Below are 22,024 nucleotides of genomic sequence, written 5' to 3' on the forward strand. Positions count from 1 at the left end.
ACATCTGCACCCCGGATCAGACATGGGTGAAGACGTTAACAAGTTGACAATCTATTGCAGTGCCTTGTGTCTCACAAAGAAATCACTAAAGCCATATCCAATAAATGCCACCTTCACATTCTCCAGTATCAAAATAAAATTGTACATCTCTGTGAATGGTCAGAGATTACTACATGGGTCACACAGTAGAATGTATGTGAAATAACCAGCAGCAAACGGCAATCCAAAAATCGCATTAATAACTGAACTTGGTGGATTCTGTCTGGTCTAAGTAACCACACAGATTATACTGGCTTTCAGGTGACTGTAACAATGCACACCATAACTGGAGGTTTTGGCCTTATACCCTCCAAAGCTTCCTGAACTCACACACATCGCTCCCTCACACATTCAACAATTGATGAGAATCCACTAGCTGGGTGAAACTGGAAACATAGAACAGTGCAGTACAGTGCAGTCCCTTCGGCCCTTGACGTTCTGTCGACCTTTTATCCTACTCTAAGATCAGACTAACCTACATACCTTTCATTATACTATCATTCATGTGCTATCCAATTAAATATCCCTAATATAGCTGATTTTACTACAACTGCTGGCTGTTCATTGCACATACACACCACTCTCTGTGTAAAGAACCTACCTCTGACATCTCCCCTAAACCTTTCTCCAATCATATACCCTGGAGAGCCGTTTCCACCCTGGGAGAAAGTCTCTGGCTATCCAATCTATCTAAGCCTCTCATCATCTTGAACACCCCTGTCAAGTCACTTTACATTCTTCTTCGTTCCAATGAGGAGAACACCCGAGCTCCCTTAAATTTTCTTTGTAAGATATGCCCTCTAGTCCAGGCAGCATCTTGATAAATCTCCTCAGCGCCCTCACCAAAGCTTCCACATCTTTCCTATAACGACGCAACCAGAACTGATCACAATATTCTAACTGTGGTCTCACCAGGGCTCCATAGTGTTGCAGCATCACCTTGCAGCTCTTAAACTCAATCCCTCAGCTAATGAACACATCAAACACCTCCTTAACAACCTTATAAACCTGGGTGGCAACTTTGCGGGAGCTATGCCATGGACCATATGATCCCCCTGTTCCTCCACAATGTAAGAATCTTGCCTTTAACCCTGTATTCTGCATTCAAATTCGACCTTCCAAAATGAATCGTATCCTGCTTTTCCATATTGAACACCATCTGCCACTTAGCAGCTGAGTCCTGCATCCTGTCAATGTCCTGTTGCAACTACAACAGCCCTCCATATTATCCACAATTCCACGAAGCTGTGTTACATCATCAAACTTACGAACCTACCCTTCCACTTCGTCATCCAAGTCATTTATCAAAATCACAAACAGCAGAGGTCCCAGAATCGATCCTTACGGAACACCACTGCTCACCTAGTTCCACACTGAATACTTCCCATTTACCACCACCCTCTGTATTCTATGGGCTAGCCAATTCTGTATCCAGACAGACAGGTCTCCCTGTATGTTATGCCTCCTTACTTTCTGAATGAAACTACCACGGGGAAGCTTATCAAACACCTTGTTAAAAGCAATGCACTCCGCATTCACTGTTCTACCTTCTTCAGTGTGCTTAATCCCATCCTCAAAGAATCCAATAAGAGTTGTGAGGTATGACCTGCCCCTCACAAAGCCATGCTGACTATTTATAATCAAACTATAATTTTTCAGAATCCTCTCCAACACTCTGCCCAATACTGATGCAAGACTGACTGGACTGTCATTCTCAGGAAAATACCTGTTTCCTTGCCTGAACAAGGAACTAACATTTGCCACCCTCCAATCAACCGACGCTACTCCAATGGAGACTGAAGACGCAACGACAATCGCCAAAGGCACAGAAATCTCTACCCTCTCTTCCTGTAGTAACCTGGTGTGTTTCCCATCTGGCCGAGGGATTTATCTATCTTTATGTTTGTACTTCAATCAATCTGTATTTCGGCGCAACTTGTTTACTCCCTGTCCAACCAACTGATTGACTGCTTTCAATTTCAGGGCTCTGTAGAGTGCTGCCTTCCTGACCAAGTATGGTTACCAATATCCTGTATATTATGGAATGGAATACATGGGAAGATTTGACTCTGCTGCTCCTCAGATGCAGCCTGACTGGCCGTGCTTTTCCAGCGACACAATTTTCGACTCTGATCACCAGGATCTGCAGTCCTCATTTTCTCCATTACTGAGGGCTGTCCCCTCTGCACACTGAGCAGGGAACTAATCAGCAGAAACTCGTTGTATCTGGAGCTGACTGTTCAGTTCTGGAAAGCTGCATTTGATGAACACATTTACTAAAACCGAAATTCAAATTCAACAAATATTCATTCAGTCCTAGAGTAACAGTCTTGTTTCATGAATTGGACAGGTTGATAACGAACAATGAATGACTGAAGAATTCCGAGGTGCAGAGCATTCCAGGTGATATATTCCAGGTTGGATGTGCTTTACCTTAACGCTGCTAATATTATCAGACAGACAGATATGATAAGGAAACGAGGTGGCATGTGGAAGTGTGACATTTTTGCCATTAGAGAGATGTGTTTTTGGGAGGTCGGGGCTGACAACTCAATATTCTGTGTTACCAGAACTATAGTCAGGACAGCAGAGAGGGTAAAAGAGGAACTGGTGTTGCCTTTTTAATTATGGAGTCAGTTACTGGCGTAAGAAGGGACGATATCTTGAAAGGATCTTCTAATGAGGCTTGGTGTTTAGAGCTCAGGATCAAAACCATGACAGAAACACTGCTAGGGATATATTATAGACCCCCAGATAAAGGAAAGTACGGGAGCAGGTACATAACCAAGTTATTTAGATGTGTAAACACAATAATAGGATCATTATGTTCAGGCATTTCAATCCCAAACATTCATTAGGTCAATGATAACTTTTTAAGAGGGGGCAGGTGTTTTGAAATTTATTCCAGAGAGCTTCTTATATCAAAGTAGAGCAGGTACAAAAAAGGGCAGTGCAGTGCTTGGCCTCACTGTGGGGAACGAAGCCAGTCAGCTGTTCCAGCTAGAAGTGGGAGAGCATTTTTGGAGCAGTGACTGTGATATCACACATTTTGACTTTGCTAAGGAAAAGACCCCAACAATGTTAGAAAAATAAGAGCTATTTGCATTGGAGAGACAGATTTTATGGAAACAAATGACAGGATCTGGCCAAAGTGCAGTTGCGTCTGGGTGAAAGTGTAGCAGAACAAGATGGGGCGGGGGTTGGGGGATCATTTGATTAAAATTGAATTGATGACAGTATCGGCCCAGCATGTTACACCGAAGATAAAATTTAAGTAAACGAACCCAGAGAACCTCAGATGTCGACACAAATTCCGAACAGGATGAAAAAGGAATGAAAAGCTTAAATCTGGCACCAAGTGAGCAGGTCAATGAAGGACCTAAACGAATATAGAAAGCGTAGTACTAAACTTAAAAAATCAGTGGAAGAGCAGAAGGAAGGTTGATAAAATTTTAGCGGGTAAGATTAGCAAGAATCCAAAGTAATTTTTGTTTGTTTTACTAAGGGGAAGAGGATAACGCGGGAAAGAATGGGAGTATTAGGGACTAAGGAGGCAGCCTGTTTACAGAGCCAGAGAATAGGTTAAAAACATGCTACGAATCTGTCTTCAGTTTGGAGAAGCAGTTCTTGGATTCAGGGAGAGTGACCGTTTGACCCTTGAGCAAATTGATACAGGACCTGAGGAAGAATTGGAATTTTATGTAAGATAGAGGGGACAAATCACCAGATTAAAGACCAAGTCTCACATCAGTGAAAAGTAAACAATTCTAGAAAATTCGGAGGGCTGTTGAGGCTGGATCATTAAACATCAAGGCTGAGACAGACAGGTTTTTATACAAGTGTTACGGGGAAATCACAGGAAAGTGGAATGGGGGATTAACAAAATAAATATAACCTAATCGAAGGAAAAGCAGACTCGGTGAGAGGATAAACATATTGTTGCCCCTATGTCTAATGGTGTTCTTTTCCAATAGCCCTGTATTCACAAGAACACCATCTCTCTCACTATGGAGTGAGACACAGTTTGGAATGCAATCGAGGGATTCAAGGAATTCATAAACGCGATACTAATAGACAGAAAGTATGAGAGGACTGCGATAACACGGATTGCCTGTCGGGGTGAGGATTTGCATCGACACAGTCACCACTACCAGAAGGAAGACCTCAGCAAGACACCCTCCAAGGCCAAGCAGCGACCTGCACTGGGGAACAGGTAGTCAGAGGCCAGGTGTCAAAGAGTGCTGAAGGCCTAAACACAACATCACTGTCGTGTCTCCTTCCTTCCCTGACCAAAATTAAATATGGAGAGATAGAGAGACATGCCGTTGGTAGCAGAGTAAGCGGTAAGTCTTTGGCACGAGAGGCTTCGGACAGCTCCATCTCAGCAAAATATATAGGTAAACTCAAATATAGTCCTTTTAACTTTATTGTTACAGCAGTCGAGATGGCATTTAGGGCAGTCGCATGCTCCTCTTATGGTATGTGGTTGCTCAGGGGGAGATTTCCACCGTCACTGATGGCTACACGTGTGGGCACTGCACTTAGCTTTAGATTCTGGGAGACCGTGTTAGGGAGCGACGTTGGGCGGCATGGTGGCTCTTGGGTTAGCACTGCTGGCTCAGAGAATCAGCGATCAGGGTTCAAATCCTGCCTCGGGCAACTGTCTATGTGGAGTTTGCACATTCTCCCCGTGGCTGCATGGGTTTTCTCTGGGTGCTGCGGTTTCCTCCCACAGTCCAAAGATGTGCAGGTTAGGTGAATTGGTCATGCTAAATGACCAGTAGTGTTGCACATAGGGGAGTGAGTCTGGGTGGGCTGCTCTTCGGTAGGTTGGTGCGGACTTGGTGGACCACTGTAGGTAATCTTATCTAGGATGCACTCAGGGTCATCCGAGATACTGACAAATTCATAGATACGACCCTAGTTATGTTTCTTCAATGACTGTAATATTCCAGTCCAACGTTCATTGTCCTGAGTTCATTAGCCTTACCTGTCAGTCCTGTTGTATTTAAATAAACACAATTTAATCCCAACAGGCGTTCTTTGCTTCCTATCATGTTCCAGGCAGAGAGTAGATGGGCTACCACCAGGAATGGCAAAGGGAGTATGCAGGGTGTACACGAATCCGATGTGGCCATTCCTCTCGAAAACAAGTAGACCATTTTGGATTGTTGGGGGCGATGTCCGTTCAGGGGAAAGCAGCAGGAGCCAGGTTGGTGGTATTACCACTGGCTCTGGGGCACCACGGGAAAGGGTTAAAGTAAACAGGATGGTAAAGATAGGAGGGTCGATTGTTAGAGGGACAGTTCGGAGATTCTGTGGTCGCAAACGGGAATCCAGGATGGTGGGCTACCTGCCAGGTGCAAGGGACCAGGATGTCTCCAAGTGGCTGCAGAATATTTTCAAGGGGGACGGTGAGCAGCCAGAAATCATAATGCACGTTGGCACAAATGATACCCGTAGAAATAGGGACGAGGTCCTGCAGCGTGATTACAGAGAGCTAGGAGAAACATTTTAAAAAAAAAACCTTGACAGTGATAATCTCCTGAGAGGGAAATTACCGTCCGAGACATGCACTGGAGGGGATACCAATATCTTGGCGGCCAGTTTTGCTAGGGTTACAAGGGAGGGTTTAAACTAGATTGGCAGGTGGTCGTATCCTCAACAGCAGGGAGGCAAGTGGAAGGAGACAGAGTAAATACAAATAGTAAGGTTAGGCTGGAAAACGACAGAGAGGAAGTAATGCATTTTGGATGAAATTGCATCTGTTTCAATGCAAGAGGGCTGACAGGTAAGGCCGATGAACTCAGGGCGTGGATACGTAGGTGGGACTGAGAAATTATAGCCATTACAGAAATATGGCTAAGTGATGGATAGAACTGAGAGCTTAATGTGCTAGGGAACAGGTGCTTTAGGTGAAACAGAAATGGTGGAAGGAGGGGAGGGGGAGTTGCATTTCTGATTAAGGGGTGTCCCACAGCAGTAATCAGAGATAGAATAACTGATGGATCACCCAGTGAGGCTTTGCGGTTGGAGTTAAGAAATACGAATGGAATAGTGAGGTGATTGGGATTGTAATATAGACCCCCAAAGTGTCAACAGGAATGAGAGTAACAAATATGCAGGTAGAGAGGGGAGACCTGCAGGAGCAATAGGGTTATCATAATACGGGATTTTCATTTTTCTAATACAGACTGGAACGGCCAGAGCATTAAGGGATTTGATGAGATAGAATCTGTTAAATGCGTCATGAAAGTTTCCTCAAGCAGTATATAGAGTGTCCTACTCGGGAAGGGGCAAAACTCGAAATTTTCTTAGTAAACAGGACAGGACAGGTGACTGAGTTGATAGTAGGGGAGCACTTTGGGACCACTAACCACAGTTCTATTAGTTTTCAAATAGTTATGGAGAGGGACAAAACTAGTCCACAGGTTCATGTTCGAACCTGGGACGTGGCTCAGGTACAGGCAGCTGGGATCAAGGGAATCCCTGGAGATATATAAGAGATACAGGAGTTTACTGAGGAAATAAATCAGTAGGGTGCAAAGGGGCAAGAAAGAGCCTTGGCTGAGAAGATTAGGATGAATCCAAAATGGTACTTTAAGTATATTAAAAGAAAAAAGCAATGACTGGAGAGAAAATAGGACCCCTCGAAGATCAAAGTGGACAAGTATATGTGGAACTATAAGAAATGGGTGAAGTCCTCAACGAATATTTCTACTCTGAGGGGCAGGAGAATGTATGTTTCGGACATAAGCCCTTCATGAGGAACGTTCAAAACATGGATTCTCCTGTTCCTCTGATGCTGCCTGACCTGCCGTGTTTTTCCAGTGCCACACTTTTCGACACTGATCTCCAGCATCTGCAGAACTCACTTTCTCCAAGGGCAGTCGATTTTGTCAATATGGATTTCAGTTACACCAAAACAGAATGAGGCTTTTTAGCCCCTGGAGCCTGATACACAATTACAGGAGGAGTCCAATAAGCCCCTAAGGCCTATAAAAGTGTAACCAGATCATGCAGCACCAGTATCCAGTTACACAGCAACAGGATCAGTCTATTCAGTTACTTGAAGTTAATAACACAGGAAATGGAAGAGGCCACAAAGTGACTGGACTATGGGGTATACTGGAATAAAACCAGGCTACATAGCCCCTCAGACCTCCCCTTCCATTCAGTAAGTCAGGGCTGATCTGCATTCGGCCGCAATTTCTCTTTTATGCCCAATTCTTTGTAGCCCTCGACTCTCTGACGGGTCAAAGTCCACTGACACTCACTCGCACCCCCCAAACATTTCAGTGATTTGGCCTCCCCAACTGTCTGGTCCCAATCATCACTACCCTCTGAGAGAAGGAAACACTCCCCACACATATACCTTGGGCTGTTGACATGGATAGAAGATATGAAAACAGCGTAAAGTGATTGGCCCTGATATCATGACAGTACTTGATTGAGCGAGATGTCAAGGAGACTGAACAAAAATTAACTTAATGGGAATCAGTTGTAAACTCCCCACTGGTTGAATCATTCAAAACACAATTGGGCTGGTTGACATCAATCCTCCCAGTCCCTGGATATCCCTGTGAGCAATCCTCAGGATGGCTTTTTTGGCACAAACATCTTCAGCTGCTTCATCAGTGTCTTTCCCTCTGTCATACGATCAGGGGTGGGGATGTTCTGTGAAGATTATACAATGTTCAGAATAATGAGTCACCTCCTAAAGTACTAAAGTATCAAATCTGGACAACATTCAAGCTTGTGCTGTTTATATAAAGGTAACATGAATCAAAAGCACTGCTGGACACTAAACATTTCCACGGTTAAAAGAAAGAGGAACTCCTTTAGCAACTTTAGCTGGTTTCACAGTAATATAAGAAAGCCATTCAGCCCATCTGATCTGTTGGATAACAAGAGGCGCAATGCGTTCACTCACTCCGACCGATGACACAAGGAGACAATTTTTTTAAAAAAAGGTATTGGAATCCAAAATACACACGCAGGAAGCTGGAAGAACAAAATAAGCAAGGCAGCATCAAGACTTTGAGAAGTGAACGCCTTGGATATAACCCTTCGTCAGGACTGTGGATGGGAGTAAGGGGGTCTATAGATAAAGGGGCGGGTGAGGGAGGAGGAGCCAGAGTGGCGAGGTGGGGGATAAGTGAACACAGATGAAGGGTATCAGCGAGTTGTTGATGGGAGGGCTGAATCCAGTTGGTAGCTGGACAAAAGCTTGCTCAGAGGAATGGAAGGGAGGGGAGAGCCTGGGAAGGGAGTCGGGGCATTTGAAGAGAGGTTATTTGAAATTGGAGAATTCAATATTGAGTTCCCGGGTGTCGGCTGCACAGGTGACAGATGAGATCTTGTTCCTCCAAATTATGGTTTGGTTCATTGTGGCAATGGCGGAGGCCAATGATGGCTATGATTGAAAGGGATTGGGAAAGAGAATTGAAATAGGAAGTGATTGGGAGGTCTTCCATTCCACCTAACCACCCTACTTTTCAGCTGCCAACGGGATTCATCCCTCCAATCGCCCAATCAGGTTGCACACACCACTTGTGTCCACATATCCATAACTCACCATCCCCCGATCTCCCCACCCCAACCACCCCCTTCAGTCTTTATCTGCAGCTCCCCCTATCCACCAATCCAGTTCTGAAGGACATTTATACCTGAAATGTTGACTTTCCCAGCTCATGATGCTGCCTGTCTTGCAGTGTTTTTTCAGCCTTCCGTTTGTCTCCTATGACTCAGGAAGATCGAGTCTCGTCAGCACAACGTGTTGGTAGGCAGGAACCACGGGCTTCCCACTGAAGTCCTTGAATGCCTTCCCTCTGGCCAGGAGGAAGACATTCAGTCCCTCGAGACACTGACACATGAACTGAAGAGGCCATACAGCCCCTCCAAACTGTTACACTGAAATAGGAGGATGTCATTGTTGCTGCAACACGACAAATCAATAAGGCATAGACTGCACAGACAGACTGCTCCATGTTGTTCCTCCTGGCCCCATTGCTAATGGTACACACGTGTTATGCTGACCATGAGGAGGGAAAGTGATTGGTTTGTACCAAGTCCCAAGGAGGCACCTTCCATCTCCGAGATTTTACGGACTAGGCTAGACCACTCAAAACACTTTTAAGCAGCAGCCCAGAGCATACCTTTGCAATTTGTTTCGGTAAGTGTACAATGAAAATTACCCAGAGTAATTTAGCTAGGTTGACTGCTAGATTTTAAAACAGATAAAAACTTTATTCATAAAATTAAACAATAAAACTCAAAGAACAGAATAAAGAATCACAACAGAATTCAACCGATTCAGCTAGACTTAATTATGCTATTCTGAATATATACAATAGTCCCAATGCGCAAACTCCCAATAAAAACCAGTAAATATGGAACACATACTTCCAGGTTGAAGTTGAATATCAGAAAAGAGAGAGAGTTTCCACACAGCTCCCAGTCGAACTTCCCAGTTGAAAACTCAACTGAAAACTGCTCAGCTCAGCTAGTTCAGCAAAAATAGCTCACCACTCTCCGTTCATTATACTGGTCACTTATAAAGCATGACCACTTTGGCCTGAAGTCTCATTTATTTTCATAAAAACAAAAGGCCTCTGAAAATACTTTTCATTTCTGTACCAAGCTAGACTGATCTGAGCTTTGCCCCGTTTTATTGTACCTCTTAAAAAAATCAAGGACAGAGTCTCCTTGAGCCAAGGAACAGCTTTTAGACAAAAAAGGAACTTGCTTTGTGATATGTCTCCTCCCCTAAAAAAAGAACCATCGATGCTAAAAGCTGGCTGCATTTTAACCCTTCGAACCCAGTTAGTAGTCTCAACACAAACAGATACACTATACTAACTGTAAACATTCAAACACAAACCTATGCAAATTCAGGCCGCGGTACACCCACCATCGAACACCTTCGTATCTCATTCGAGTCTCAATAACTCATGAGCTTTCACGTTTTCACGACCTGCCATATGCACAGTTGCCAGATTGAATGGCTGCAGCCACAAGTTCCATCTAAGCAATCTGATATTTTTGTCCTTAATTATGACATCTTGGAGTGTGCGCTCTATCTACTTCTGAACATGTGCCTATAAGGATGTTGCTTAATCAGAACAGAATCCCCTGTGTCTACATCATGCACAATTATGTTCGTACTTCCCAGTTTATTGCCGCATATCTCTCCACGATATCGTAATAACTCTTTCAGGTCAGTTTGCTTTTCTTGTGTAAGGTAACTCAATAGTTTATCCCAATTTTTGACAACTTTCTCATTGTTCAATTTGATTTGAGGAATGTCCAATTCAGAATCCTCTGAACTTGGTTCTTCACTCTGTGCTGTAATCATTAACACCTTCTCCACTTGCTTCTCTTCCATTTCAAAATACCTTTTGAGCAAATTCACATGACACACTCTGTGAGATCTCATCCTGTCTGGAGTCCGTACCAAGTAGTTCACCTCATTCAATTTCTTCCCCAATTTGATAAGGTACACTAAAACTTGCTTCTAAAGGCTCAGCTGTTACTGGAAGTAACACCAATACCTTATTCCCAATTGCAAAATTGCGAATTTGTGATTTCTGATCCACTTCCTGTTTCATTGTATGCTGCGATACTTTTAAATGCTGTCTAGCCACCCTCCAGCTCTATTTAAGCGTTCCCTAAAATTTGACACATCGTTCAAATGGGTGGTCTCTGAATTATGATTTATTAATTTCTCGTTAACCAATGGTAATGGTCCTTTTACTTCATGCCCACAAATTAATTCAAATAGTCTGAATTTGGTCAATTCATTCCGTGCGTGTCTGATCACAAAGAGTTCAAAAGGAATTTCCTTATCACATTCATCTGGATAATCCTGACCAAAAGCCCTCAATATGGTCTTCTCTGTTTGATACCATCTCGCACATGCTCACTGTGATTCCGAATACTACGTAGTATATTTGAATTGCTTGATTCCCAAGTTATCAATCACCTACTTGAATAGTTCGGATGTGAGGTTTGATCTGTCTGGATCTCTATTAGTAGTCCGTACCTAATTTAAAAAGGAGAATTTCTTTCTACAACTCTTTTAGCTGGAATGCTGCATAATGGGTCTGCCTCTGGAAATCTAATCGACACATCCATTATTGTTAATAAATACTTATTCCCACTCTTGTTTGAGGTAGGGGACCTACACAATCTATCAAGATTCTTGTGAAAGTTTCCTCAAATGCTGGAATCGGTATTAAAGTTGCAGGTTTTATTACTGCCTGTGTGACATGTTTGAGACACTTGGCAATATTCAACTACATCTTTGTGTAGTCCAGGCCAGTGAAAACAGCTTTGCATTTCAGCCTGTAATGCCCTCACCCCGAAATGATATCCAAGTGGTAGCTCTTGTGCCACTCGCAGCACCTCCTTTCTATACCCGAACAGGTAAAATAATTTGAAGAATTTCTGTCCACGTCTGATTTGCTTCAATGTACGCTGATCTCCATATTCACATTACGACATCATTTGTTAAGTAATAACACACAGGAATGCATTCATTTTCTTTCTTGTTAAATATCTTTTGATATAATATTTTAACTCCTCATCTTTCTGCTGTAATTCAATCAGCTTACCAGAGCTTCAAAAATGTTCATGTTTTCCTATTTGTTCCTTCTCTGTTCCACTTATCCGATCAAAAAGAAACTTTCGGATAACTCTACGTCAGCTTCCTTATCTGTGCCTTTATCCTGCTAAAACCTGTGCATCTGTGATCTTCTGATCACGCAATCAGGGGAAATTCATGGTTAAACATTTTCCAGGTTTTCAGTTGCCTGCATCTCCACTGGCTTTTCAACTAGAGTAGGCAGCACGCCTACCAGTGAATCAGCTATATTATTTGCAAGGACAAATTTTATTCGGGAACTGAGAGTTAGGGGTCCAGTACTCCGACCACACATTCTCCACACTTCTCTGGACTCTCCAGCGACACTTTACATAACTGAGCACTTTTTGCCTCACTTTGAATTCCTGTTTCCAACATATTTTCTGGTAATAGTCTCTCAAGAGTACATAAAGCCTCACCCCTCAGCATTACAGACTGAAAAAATGCTGTGTCAATTAATATTGGAACCTCCTTACCAATTACTCCTGGCCTATGTGAATAAACTTTACCCTTTCATGTATGTTTTTTATGCAGAATTGGCACGTCCACTGATCATCTTGTACACTCTGAGGCAGTTGCCTACCTTCCCTTATGCTTTTTGTTACGAGTCTAACAAAACTTCCAGGCTTGTCTGTTATCCTACATCTGGTTTTCTCACAGCCCACCAACACTGTGATTTTGTGTGGCCCACTTTATTACAATTCAAACACCATAGTATTTTAACTTATTTGTCCCCCTCAAGGTTTTCTTTATTACCGTGATAAATTATCCTTATGATCTACACTGTTATCTACCTTTCCCTTTGCACGTGAGAATATCTCTTTGCTCCAACTTCTGTCCCTCAGAGACCAGAACTGGTTCTGGAATCCAAACAAAGTTTATGGACCAGTTCATAATCATCAGCCATTTCAGCAACTAACCTTGCTGTTTACACTCTGCTATTCCACCTGAGTTTGCACTCCTTCAGGCAGTGAATTTTTGAATTCCTCCAAGTACTAACTTCTCTAAGGGCATGAAAGCTTTGCTCGAATTTTAAAGCTCATATCCAACTATCGAAATTAGTCTGTTTGATCCTTACAAACTCAGTGTAGGTTTGACCAGGATTCCTCATTAGATTCCTGGAAGGTTGCCAATGCAGATAAAACGTTTTTTATTAACCTCCTCGTATTCCCCAGATACCTCCTCTATAGGGATGTGAGTACCTCACCAGTCCTACCTACAAGTTTCATTTGGATCAACAAAACCCGCAATGCCTCTGGCCACTGCATTTGTTTAGCCAACGTTTCAAATGAGATGCAAAGGGCATCACATTCTTCTCATCAAATTGAGGCAATGCTTGAACACACACAAACAAATTCTCACTAGGCTTCTGACTACCAGGGGCTTGCTCATCCTCACTCTCGTCCTGACTAAGCGCACCCTCAGACGTTATCTCCAGCCTGTTACACTGACTATCCTTTTTAAGGGTCAGTTTTTGCTATTCAAAAGCTCTCTCTTTCTCTCTCCCCTGTTGCTCTCTCTTTTGCCAATTTTTGTACTCTCTGTTCTCCTGCTCTCTTCCACACCCCCCCCCCCTTTCTGCATTTTATCGAAAGTCAAATGTTTCATTTTGGCTGCCCTTTCCTTACCTCTCGATGTTAACTCAAGATGTTTCATTTGCAACTGAACTCTTGCCATCTCTATAGATTCTGATGGTTTCTCCAGCAAGTTTAATTGACGAGCTACTGCTGTAATTATCTCTCCTTTCCTCACAGATGCAGTCAGTTTCAATTCCAGCTTCTCTGCTAATTCTTGCGACTTGGTCTTATTCACTTTTCGTAAAATTTCCAAAGTCACTGCATGCACACCCAGGAAACGTTTGGCGACTGAAATAGCCATTATTATTCGAAGCTCTGTCAACCCAATCAAACTAATACCCGAATTAAAGACACTAGCACCTCCCACTCGCTGTTAAAAATCCAGCAATGAGCCCCCAGTCTGTTATGGACGAGGCTAGACTACTCAAAACATTCTTAAGCAAGCAGACCAGTGCATAACTTTGCAGTTTGTTTTAGTCATTATCCAATGAAAATTACCCGGAGTAATTTAGCTCGGGTGACTACCAGATTTTAACTCAGAGGAAAAACGTTATTCACAAAGTTACACAATGAAACACAAAGAACATAATAAAGAACCCGAACAGAATTCAACCTAGCCAGCTAGATTTAATTATGCTATTCCAAATACACACAATAGTCCCAATAATCAAACTTCCTTGAAAAAACTTTATAATGGAATGCATGCTTCCAGGTTGAAGCTGAAGGGCAGAAAAGAGAGAGAGTTTCCACACAGCTCCCAGTTGAACTTCCCAGTTCAAGACTCAACCAAAAACTGCTCAACTCAGCTCAACTCAGCTAGCTCTGCTAAAAGAGCTGACCACTCCCCGTTCATTATACAGGTCACTTCTGAAGCATGACGATTTTGGTCTGTAGTTTCATCTGTTTACATTTAAATAAAAGGCCTCTGAAAATCTCTTTCGTGTCTGTACCAAACCAGACTGATCGTTGCCTGGTCCCGTTTTATTGACCCTCTGAAAAACATCAAGGACAGCGTCTACTTCAGCCAATGAACAGCTTTTAGCAAAAAATAAGTCAGAGAAGACAGGCTAGTGTTCTGGATGGAGGTCAGAAGCTGGTGGGAATGGCTAATACTATCAGAGTGTGGCTGATGACAGATTTGTGAACAAAATGACCTTCAATACAGGGTCACATACCAACTGTACATCCAGACGGTGAGACTTCTTTCAGAACCTGGAGCTCTCTCTCAACCAACATGGGGGCTACATAGAGGTCTGTAAACGATCATCAAGTCATAGAATCCCACAACACAGAGACAGGCCCATTATCACAAACTGGTTCATGCTGATCGAAATGTCCATCCATGCAAACCCCATTTCCCTGCGCTTGGTCCATATCCTTCTAAACCTTTCCTATCTATACATTTGTCCAAATGTGAAGACACGTATCATGGAAAACATGTTATATCTAATGCTATCCGTATTTTGTTTTGGAAATAATGAGTGTTGATTCATAGCACTCCAATGTTAATGCAATCACGTTTCATTCTTTTTGTAGCGTTACAGATTAAACACTCATTTCTTTCACACTCTCCTCATGGTATCATAACTGCAGGGATTAGTCTGGTGAAACTCCATCACGCCGTCTCTCTGTAGCTAGGAGATCATTGATTATAAATGAAAGACAATACTGTCTCAAGTACACTCCGCAACTGCAGGACGGTGTCTTCACACTTATACTTTAATCATTTTGTAATGAACGATGCTACTCATTTATTGTTCTGATTATTTGCTGAGTCATAGGGTCATAGAGATGCACAGCATGGAAACAGATCCTTCGGTCCGACCCATCCATGCCGACCAGATATCCCAACTCAATCTAGTCCCACCTGCCAGTACCCGACTGCTCTGTATGGATTCTGTTCGTGCCCCATGATCAAGGACATCCAGCTCCTTTTCACCAAGAGCACTTCCCATCATCTCGCCTTCTCATAAATACAAAATGCGAAGGATGGCATTTTTTGCTAATCATTTATTTGCCTTATGAAGCAAAGTCACACCAACCACAACATCACTGTTGCCATTGGAGTTGAAGGGAGATACTGCGGAGGCGATGATCCAGCTGTATTATCTCCGAATATTAATCCAGGGAATCAGGTAATGACCCAGACATTGGATCCGAATCCCACAATGGCAAATGTTGGAAATTGAATTCAATAAAATATCAGTAATTACGAATCAAATGAAACAATGAAACCATTGTTGATTGTCCTACCTGGCACCCTCATGCCCTTCAGGACAGGAAATCTACAATCTTCAGCTGGTCGGGCTTACATGTAACTGCAGACCCACAGCAATGTGGTTAACTCTCAGTTGCAATTTAAAATAGCCAAGCCAGCTACTCATTTACATCAGTCACTTCAAAGCCAAAAGAAATGAAACCGCATGGACCCCAGCACTGACTACTTACAGCCCACGGACTGCAGTGGATCAGGAAGGCAGCTCACCAAAAGCTTTTCAAGGACAATGAGGAAAGGGAATTAAATGTTGGCCCAGCATCCCATTAATGAATCAAGGAAGATGATCCCACTCAGGGAAGAGAGAAAAACAGACATAAATAACTTTAAACAGGAACTTTGCCATATACCTTACATGGTCATAATTATCAATAATATGGGAACAGGAGAAACATAAGTAAGGTTTAATTTCATTTTTTATTTCCATCCCAGCTGATCATCAACAATCCCTTTGTTTGCTTCTTTCTCTCTATCTCTCTCTTTCTCCATCTATTCAACTCAGTCCTTCTCCCCTTCATAACAGATTTCGGTGTCACCAACATCAATCACACTATTTCCCAGTTCTGATGTATGGTCATTAGAATCGAATTGACAATTCTATATTTCTCTCGACCCAATGTGGCAGATAGGCTGCCACATCTGCTCAGTTTGTCTGGTACTTTCTCGTTCGTTATTGTTTCTGATTTGTTGCATCATTCTTTGCTTTATTTAACCTTTAATTTTGTTATTATTTGGAATGTCTGCATCGCTGACAGGGGTAGCATTTGTTGACCTAACCAAATGTCATTCTTTCAGGCAGTACAGAACCAAGCACATTGCTGTGGGTCTCACATCAATCTTAAGCCAGACCAGATAATAACACAAGATCTATTTACCAAAGGACCTCAGTGAAATAGATAAACGTATGGACAAAATGCTGGAAGTGTTATGGTTGTTATTTCCAATTCCTGTCTTTTGTATTTACTTTCTGACATCGTCCGTGGTAGGATGTGGAACAGTGTCTTTCTGTATAATAACCTGTGCGTCTGAATTACATTTCTTCTGACATTACTGCTCTGAGAGAGTGTTCCTGTCATTAAGTTATTTTAGAGACAAGAACAAAGTTCTGATTGAAATATTTGCAGCTGAAAGAGTGCTTACTGGAGAGGTGGAACCATAACGACTGAATTTTACCAAAGCATACATAATGGTTTATTAAGCCTCAGTTTGAAGCCAAGATGGTGACTGGGCATATAATCGAGCTGGTAGTGGATAGGTTTTGTGATAGACAGAATACCGAGACACAAATGAATTTTATTTATGTAAATTCGGTATTGTGAACAGTCTCGTTCTCAGATGTTTGTGAGGGCGGGGGTGTGGACAGTTCTGAAATTAGTGGCTAATCAATGGAATGTGCATTTAAAACTGAAGACAATAGTTTCCGTTTTTGTCAAATATAGATAACAGAAATAACACCGAAGTTCGCCATGGTTGAAGAGATTAATAAATGGATAGAGATGAAGAAACTTACCAGGAACACCAACAATAGCGAGGATAGGATAGTAACCCGCCTGGATAATCATCAGTGCACCCCATATCCGATATGGTAATGATAACCAAGACAAGGAAAAATAGAAAAGACCATCGGATAAACCCCTGTCCATTGTTGCAGCATTCCAGTCTAATGTTCTCAGATTCTGATCCATTAATGAACCATTCCAGACTATTCTCAGATGTTTAAATCTCCTTTTTCTGTCTCTGCAGCTGCTGATCCCTTTGAGCGTTGGAATTGATGCTACAATGGCATAAACCATTGCAAGAGGTCCCTTACTAATAGGAGACGGAAAACATCCAGTGACATAACTAGGATCCATGGATACTGGCATCACTCACAGTCACTGAACAAACAGCTCAATTTCACCCCCTTCAGTATGGTTCCTTCAGTTCACAAAAACTACTGGACTGGATTGAATGTTTGCACCGTTGGCTATTGATCACTTTTCCCATCACCTATTGCTCTCGTGAAGTTAGTATTGAGGGAGAATGATGCATTGTTTCTTATCGCAGGCTAGATGATTCTGCTGCGTTGTCCGTTTGCAATACTGTAACCTGCTGAACCTCCCACCACCACCACCACCCTCAAAAACCACAATCTACATGCTGTTACCGTGCAGATCGCTCCTCGACTAGAACAGGCACCAGCCAATATATTTACAGTGCATATATTTGCACTCCAATACATCGGAAACGTGAATTTGCCTGGGCATTCCTTTAATTGGTACAATAAGGCAATTTTGTATCTTCAACATTCAATGTGCTTCAGCACTTTTTAAAATATAACCTCACAAACACCTTAACACACTTTATTAAGAACAAGTTTCTTCACATCCTCCTCATGGTAATATCATGCCAGGGTTTAGTCTGGTGAAACCCCTTTGCTGAGTAAACCTGTACACAATACATCTAACAGTCTCTCAACAAAACACTATCATTGGGAAAGATACATTTACTCTGGTACTTTAATCATTTTGCATGAACAGCCACATAGCATTTACTTCCTGCTGCATAAAAAAAACTTTTTGTGACTTATGACCAAGCACATCAGGTCTGTTTCAACAAAAGCATTTCCCAATCTCTCACTATTTAATGAACATAAATGTGGATGATGATATTTGCTGTTCATATCTGAAATATTTTAGATCTTGCGAAGAGCTATTGCCCAAACACTGATCCTTCTGATACCCCAAAGCCTTCACTCCAGATAATTATACTCCTCTCTCCATTCTCTCGATTATCCAACTTTTAATACATTCGGTGTATTCCACCCCTACCTACCCATGGATTCTAACATTCTCTACTCACCTGTGTTCAATCATGTCAAATATCTGCTGAAAATTCAAATAATTCATTCCCACTGGTTCTCAATTGTCGATTTCACAACGGACAACCTCCAAAAAAATCCAGCAGGTTTATCAAAGATCAAGATCATTTCCCCTTCATGAATCTAGATTGACTCTACCGAATCATGACATTATTTTCCAAGTGTCTAGTTGTCACATTCCTCACGAAAGATTCCAATGTTTTTTCTCACAGCTTACATCAAGCTATCCACTGTTTAGTTTGCTGTTTGCTCTCTCCGTCCCGTTTTAAATATTTAGGTTTACAATCGCTGATTTCCAGTCTGGAGGATCCTTTCCAGAATCTAACCAGCTTTGAAGAATAATCAGCAATTTTTTCACGAGCTCTACTGCCACCTCCACAATAATCTGGGATGTAGTTCATCAGATGCAGCAATATCGCAACCTTAAATTCAATGAGGTTTTGAAAGACGTACTTTTAGTAATTCTAATTTCCTGCTGTTCCTCGTTTTCACCAGTCACTCTGTTCCCCTGTATTTCTGGAAGTTTCTTTCTGTATCTTCCTCAGGGAGATGGACACAATATATTGCTCTCAGTGGACAGAGGGGTTCTGTCAGCCAGTGAATATATCGGAGGACTGCACTCCGGTGACGATGGATATGTTAATCACGCCTGCCTGGAAAGTTCCAGAATTAATGCAGTTTAATTCATGGTGAGCATCAGCACAGTCCTGTCACAGTCTACTAAAGGAGGGGACACAGCTCAGTGACCACCTCAATTTTGAAACAAACTGGTTTCATACCTGACACCTGGTCCAGCTTAGACAAATGTCCCGGGAAATCCCAGGAGAGATAATGCACTGTCCTGCACCTCCCTATTTATAGAGCTTCCTTTCTGTGGAGCCTCACCTACATTTGTTTATCATGTCCCAGACACTCTGTAAATGCAGGGTATAGAGTGGGGTCACCAGACTCAGCAGCTGACAATACAAACCCGAGATAAGCCTCCCCAGAAAATCCACTGATTTTCCAATGACAGGAACAAGTCAATTCCCCACACGAAATGTGCATGCGCTCAGTGTTGAAATTTATTTCTACTCCTGAGTTTCTCTTCCTGGCTGAGAAAGCCGTTGCATCTCTACAGAGTCCCACAGTAACAGTTTCTCTCTCCAAAGAAGCAGTTGACGATGTAACATTACCTTTCTCTATGTCTCAGCAACTAGAAGGGCAGCACCAATATTGCTAATGGATTTGATCATCACACTCAGAGAAGAGAGATACAGGGATCCAATTCACTTTAAACAGGGACAAATCTAAATGGACGCGATATACAGGAATATGGGAAAACGGGGAAATGTGAGAATAACTAGCCATTTTGTTTTCCTTTCAGTTCATCATCAGCAATCCCTTTGCTCACTTTTCATTTATTTTCCACTCTTTTTCTGGCCATTTCTCCATCCATTTAATTTAAACCTGGCCCCCACCTCTCTCTCCAACCCAACCATCCAGGATACCAGGATAAATAATATTATTTCCCAGCTTGCTTTCAGTTGTGAAACAGGGTCGCTGGACTCAAACCGTTATCTGCATTTCCCCTGACAGAAGCTGCCATACCTGCGAGATTCTCCAACACTTACAGATGCTGGAGAATTTTATTCTCGAGGTCTAGCACCCACCATTCCTTGGTTTATTTCACCTTTAATGTTGTTGTTTTCCGGGATGCCAGCATCACGGCCAAGGGCAGCATTTGTTGTCCATCACTAATTATACTTGACCACACGGCCATTTGTCAAGACAAAATGGAGCCAACAATTTTGTTGTGGGTCTGGAGTCACACTGAGATCAGACTGGGCAATGATGTTAAGATTCTTTAACAAAGACTATCAGTGAAATAATAAAAATAAATCCTGACGGTTTCTGGTTTCCAAGAGTGAAATTAGGTTTCATTCCAATTTTTGTCATTCGAATTTAAGCTCTGACATCGGCTGTGGTAGGATTTTAAACACTGCTTGGGAAGCACAGCCCTTTCCTCTGAATTCACCGTCTGGGTACATTATCACCCTGATACAGAGTCCTTGTTGCCTATTCCGTAATCCCTAGTCCCTGTCAGAGAGAGATGGCGGGGAAATCAGTTTAGCAACCAACAATCAAAAGGATTTGGGGAAAAAAAAAGAAAGGGAGTTTGAGAGACAATTTCATGTAAGGTCATAGATTTCAGAATGCTGAAATGAAGACATTTCGACAGCATTCTGCAACATGAGCCAGTATTCCCAGGAATGATAGCTGAAGGGGATATTGGTGTCAGTAAAGATGATGGAGAGTTTTGGATGAGTATTTGTTCTGCAACATTGTAACTGGGTGTGGGGTCAGCAGAATCTTCGATTCATTGGGCTGCATCTAACAATAATTTGTTTCAGTGACAATTTTATTAATTGTGACTGAGGGATTGTCTGTACGAGGCTGAACTAGAATCTTGGTGCTATCTTATCGAACTCACCTCATTAACTACACACTCAATCTCATAATATTCCTCTCATTCAATGCCAGCCCGTTTCTTCAAGTTAAAAAAAAATGACTGCAGATGCTGGAAACCAGATTCTGGATCAGTGGTGCTGGAAGAGCACAGCAGTTCAGGCAGAATCCAACGAGCAGCGAAATCGATGTTTGGGCAAAAGCCCTTCATCAGGAATAAAGGCAGTGAGCCTCAAGCGTAGAGAGTTAAGCTAGAGGAGAGTGGGGGTGGGGAGAGAGTAGCATAGAGTACAATGTGTGAGTGGGGGAGGAGATGAAGGTGATAGGTCAGGGAGGAGAGGGTGGAGTGGATAGGTGGAAAAGGAGATAGGCAGGTCGGACAAGTCCGGACAAGTCATGGGGAGAGTGCTGAGCTGGAAGTTTGAAACTAGGATGAGGTGTGGGAAGGGGAAATGAGGATGCTGTTGAAGTACACATTGATGCCCTGGGGTTGAAGTGTTCCGAGGCGGAAGATGAGGCGTTCTTCCTCCGGGCGTCTGGTGGTGAGGGAGCTGCAGTGAATGAGGCCCAGGACCTCCATGTTCTCGGCAGAGTGGGAGGGAGAGTTGAAATGTTGGGCCACGGGGCGGTGTGGTTGATTGGTGCGGATATCTCGGAGATCTTCCCTAAAGCGCTCTGCTGGGAGGCACCCAGTCTCCCCAATGTAGAGGAGACCGCATCGGGAGCAACGGATACAATAAATGATATTAGTGGATGAGCAGGTAAAACTTTGATGGATGTGGAAGGCTCCTTTAGGGCCTTGGATAGAGGTGAGGGAGGAGGTGTGGGCACAGGTTTTACAGTTCCTGCGGTGGCAGGGGAAAGGTGCAAGGATGGGAGGGTGGGTCATAGGGGGGCGTGGACCTGATCAGGTAGTCACGGAGGGAACGGTCTTTGCAGAAGGCGGAAAGGGGTGGGGGCGGAAATATATCCCTGGTGGTGGAGTCTTTTTGGAGGTATCGGAAATGTCGGCGGATGATTTGGTTTATGCGAAGGTTTGTAGGGTGCAAGGTGAGCACCGGGGCGTTCTCTCCTTGTTATGGTTGGAGGGGTGGGGTTTGAGTGCGGAGGGGCGGGATGTGGATGAGATGGGTTGGAGGGCATCTTTAACAACGTGGGAAGGGAAATTGCGGTCTCTAAAG

The sequence above is a fragment of the Chiloscyllium plagiosum genome, unplaced genomic scaffold (assembly GCF_037043375.1).
Source record: "Chiloscyllium plagiosum isolate Xiang-an unplaced genomic scaffold, Cpla_swu_hap1 HiC_scaffold_14, whole genome shotgun sequence".
Taxonomy (NCBI): domain Eukaryota; kingdom Metazoa; phylum Chordata; class Chondrichthyes; order Orectolobiformes; family Hemiscylliidae; genus Chiloscyllium; species Chiloscyllium plagiosum.